This window comes from Helianthus annuus, chromosome 3, assembly GCF_002127325.2.
Source record: "Helianthus annuus cultivar XRQ/B chromosome 3, HanXRQr2.0-SUNRISE, whole genome shotgun sequence".
NCBI classification, from domain to species: domain Eukaryota; kingdom Viridiplantae; phylum Streptophyta; class Magnoliopsida; order Asterales; family Asteraceae; genus Helianthus; species Helianthus annuus.
Genome location: NC_035435.2, coordinates 107,836,969 through 107,841,884, shown reverse-complemented (window position 1 = coordinate 107,841,884; position 4,916 = coordinate 107,836,969). Strand labels below are relative to the sequence as shown.

Here is a 4,916-nt window from a genome sequence, read left to right as displayed (position 1 = left end):
ACCAATTGGTGAAAAAAAGCAAAACTTTGTTTTACTATACGGACCAACGAGCCGATTAAGCATAAAAAATAAGTTAACTGAAAGCCTAATAGATGTTCTTTAATAACCACTTATCCCTTGAAAATTTTCTTAACTAGGCGATGTATGATAGTATGAACTTTCTTAAAGGGACAAAATTGTAATTTGCGAGATGAGCTATGTATCACCATTTGTACCAAGCGCAACAACTTTTTTCATAAGTGTTTTCAAAATTTAGTGAAATGCAATTTTTCCCGCTCTACATGCTTTATAAGGTAATATAGATGTAATGTCCAGATTTCACATTCCAAAATGTAATATTATCATACTATTATTTAACAAAAATTCGGGCATGACCCGTTCGTAATAAGAACAATTCCCTGTAAGACCATCTTGTAGGAACTTAAAAGCGACACAGCGTAAAATATGAGCCCAAAATTTCGTTCTTTATTAGACATGATACTTACATGATGGTTCAAATACAAATTTTCATACATTCATTAAAAAGGATTTACCACATTCCATTATATTAATGCTAGTCAAACTATGTGACTGATCCTTCCCGTACAACGCTTGCTATTGACTCGATCTTCAATCCTTCTATCCTCCATAATGTTGTTATGTCCATGCAACCTGCATTCATCACAAACATGTGCATAGATTAGATTTAATGACATCATTTTTAAATTAAACATATATGATCAATAGCCAGTCCGCATTCCTCCTTCCCATACTGATCCTTACGAATATGCTTTCCATGTACATTCGTATATTCCAATTCCCTTAACCTTGATAAAGACATTAATAGAATACCTGCACCCACATTTCATACTCGAAACAACGGTTTAGTAACTTAACACTCAGCTTATTTAAGTTGTACAAACACACATGTAACCATAGACATGAACCCCCACACGTGATTACGTACACACGTACAATCGTACAACCCTTAATAATCACATAAAACATCCCAAGGTTTACTAAGGTATGCTAATCACATGTTTCCACACAAATAGACCACGTACGTATGACATAGCGTGCATTCTTACTTCTAACCATAACACCTATGAGTCCCAACTATTGGTAAGTAACTTATTCCATATGCATATATATATATATATATATATATATATATATATATATATATATATATATATATATATATATATATATCCACAACTTAGTTTGTTTCTTACCATCTTACTTACACACACTCATATCGTTTTTAACACTTCCTAAACGTATCTTAATTGAGTTTTGGTGTACCTTATGGTGAATCAGAGACCCATAACATTCATTCAATTTAAAACCAGCATATAAGTTAATTAAGTGGCCTTGAAGAGTATTTACGACTAGTTCCACGCATAAAAAAAAATCAAACACAAATATTTTGCCGGCTGCTAGGTCTGTCGCGGGACGCGACAGTCTTGTCTGATCTTTCGCGGGGTGCCAGGGCTCCACCGTAAGCTACGGTGGTTACCGTAGCTTACGGTGACCCTCAAAACTTCTTACGGTGGCCAGGGACTGCCTTACGGCAGAAAAGAAAAGACCAGCACCCACCGTAAGCTACGGTGGTGCCCAGACCTGCATCTTATTTTCTGACAAAAACTCTCGTAACTCATTCGTTTCGCATCCGATTCACTTGAAACTTGTTTCTAAATGTCCGTAAAACATTTCCATACATAATTGACCAAAAGCCCTTACCCGGGGTTCCTAATCTTTACGAATCTCATTATCATTACATTACTTATACGCAATTATTCGACCCATTTAATTCCACCAATTTGCTTTCGACTTACTTAACAACATTCAACCCACTAAAATATTACTTAGCTTAGTACTCCTGTCTATTACATAATCTTATGTGATATATTATATTTATAAATATCAAAATTCATTATGCTTACTAAGAAGTGAATTGAAATTCACTTACTTGATACTAATTCTTGATATCATCATCAAATTTATGTTTTGACACAACTACAAACCTTTATCAGGTGAATAATCTCTTTACTACTAAAGAGGGAGTCCGAGAAATACTTACATCGTGCATCCGAGTTCACGCATAGCTCCCATGTTTACTTTTGACCCCTGGAACTTCCATGTTTGTATCCATGTTGACATGACTCCTATCCGTACATGCCGTCACATTCATAACACAGTTAGCTTACATGCATTTATTCATTCGGCTATCAAGTCATACAATATTTGACTTTCATTAGTTTATTAGTGCACATATAGGATACGTATCATCATGCTTCATTACTAGCGTACATGACACGTAAATTAGCTAGTACATAACACATAAGTTCTTGCATACAAATTTTACCTTCTAACCTTAATCCTATACATAATCCAATCTCATTTTAGATTGCGCCGTTTATTTACATAACAATTACATTCACACATCATTCATACTTCATACCATGTTTCACAATATATGTATATTATGTTATCCTTATGCATCACAACACTTCCTAATCTATTCAAAACTGCATGGTTTATCATTGAGGCATTTTGTCAAACACTTGATGGGCGTACAACATCTTAAGCATTATGTACATGAGATTTATGCATAACCCATTAGTAAACCACAAAAACTCAATCATTCAACCAATTTCACATGATTCATACATCCTACAACATGATTAGCTAACAATACAATAGTACATAATCATTCATTCATCAAAATTACTCAACTTATACAACTACAAGATTATCATGCTACTTGAACAAGTGGGTTTCTCCTCAAATCTTTAATACATTCAGATTCAATCATAAAACATCTTCTATATGGTGAATCTAACATATATACATGTTCAATTTCATAAGATTTCATGGATTGACTAAAACCTACTTCATCAAGTATCATTAAAACACATAATTTAACTTACTTGATGTTAGGAACACTTAGGGGAGCATAGTGCTTAGATCATGCATTCATTTAGCCCTCAAATTCCTTTCCAATTTGACTGATTTTGTGTTGTTAGGGTTTTGTTCCCCCCCTTCCCCTGCTCTTCACGTTGCACACACACACACATATGTGTGTGTTGTGTCTATTTTTTTATAAAATCAAGTTCTCCTTTTTACAACTATGGTCCCTTAAGTTTGCTATTCATTTTTCTTGCCCCATCATTCATTCTTTATTTGTTTTGGCTAAATATTTTAACTAGGTTAATTAGTGTAATTATTGTATTTCATACAATAGAATATGGACACATATTAGCGAATTAAACAATTCTAGTTTTGGGGCGTTACAAATCTACCCCCCTTAAAGAAGGTTTCGTCCCCGAAACCTACTTCATGAATATTGGTTTATGTATAAGTAAGGTCATAACTTTAAAACCATTATTTCAGAAATCCTTTCTCCATCCCATTCAATAAATCAACCTACCTAGATTTGTACGTAACATTCATTAAACATCAAACATATATTTCATCCGACCCATTCATAACGGGTCAATGCATATATATATATATATATATATATATATATATCTTTATCATCAATAAAATTTTAACCCTTGCGACCTTCTGCAACGAGTCGCCACTTAACCGACTTCTTTCGTACAAATAACATATTTTAACACATTTGTATATTCAAATTCTATTCATATATTGGCTTTAAAGTTTAATTGTGACAATTCGAAATTCCAAGGTTAGTGCCTTCGACTTTACGCGTTCCCTATCCTTGTCTTAATCTATCTATTCGACCCGTGACTCGGATAAACGTGCTTGGATGTTTCCTTTTTCTTTTGGCATTCTTGTGGTGTGTGTGTAACGGGTCAATCGCTAAGTCGTGCGGATAGTTGGGTCATAACATATAGATTGGGCTAAATGCAAATTGTAGCACTTGAATGAACTTTCATTATAGCCGGCCCAATTTCACTGTGTGAATTAAACAATTGTAACCGGCCCCTTCTTATTGTTTTAATTAGGCGACTGGGCTTGAGCCCATTACTTGTTCAATACTCCAATTAATAGCTTAGTCGGCCCAAAACCTTATCTATTCGAATACGTATTACTCTATCATTAGGATCGGGATTAGCTTATAAACTAAAACAAACCTCCACCCTTTCATATCTTCTACGCACGGCACAAGATAAACCCCCCCCCCACCTTCGAGACTTCAGCCTATTGGATCAAACTTGTGGTTAGTAAATTATATTCGTATTAGATCTTGTTCATATAAATCTTGTTTATATGTGTGTCTGTGTATACGTGTGATCTATGATGACTAGGTTGTATCCTGCTATTGAGTTATTGTTTAATCTTGTCACCACCCATTCCGACGAATCATATAGGAGGTTGTTAGGTGGACGTAATTGATAAATCATTGTTATTCGGCCGCACGTTTATTCAAAAGGAACATGAAACTGTTGTGATTGAACCGAGACATCAACACAATTCTAGTGGACCGAATTTGTCTAAATCTCATCTTCACATGCACCAAGAACTTAATTCACAGTTTCACGTGGATCTTTGTTTGAACCATTAATGTCAATAAACACATGTCACCAACTTAATTAGTTAATGGCCAACAATATTTTAGATAAGATTGATCATGATAGGTTGTGTTAAGGGTCCAATAAGAGTGAGGTTAAATGGTTGTTAAGGGTGATAGCTTTGGGTGTGGAGAATGGCGGCTATACCATGTGCACACTTTTATAAATATTGTCAGTTTACATGTGATTAAAATGAGGGTCCAATTAGGTTGGACATGTGTGGCATTAATGATGATAATTATATGTAATATTGAAAGTGGTGCACTATATGGGCGGCGTATAAACTGTGGGGCACCCGCATATCTGAATCGGTTTGGGTATCAAGGATTTAACAGTTGGGTCGGACCCTCCACTAGTCGCATATAATACATAAGCTCACACACTCCGTTGGGC

General features: G+C 34.9%; 1 long non-coding RNA gene across 1 annotated transcript; it reads right to left on the bottom strand.

Moving 5' to 3' along the window:
* Positions 1-572: 572 nt before the first annotated feature.
* On the bottom strand, positions 573-3,033 carry LOC110927908. Its single transcript, XR_002585997.1, has 3 exons — positions 2,913-3,033; positions 2,063-2,147; positions 573-651 (listed from the first exon to the last, which is right to left on the bottom strand). It is a non-coding gene; the product is annotated as an uncharacterized LOC110927908 (long non-coding RNA).
* Positions 3,034-4,916: the final 1,883 nt, after the last annotated feature.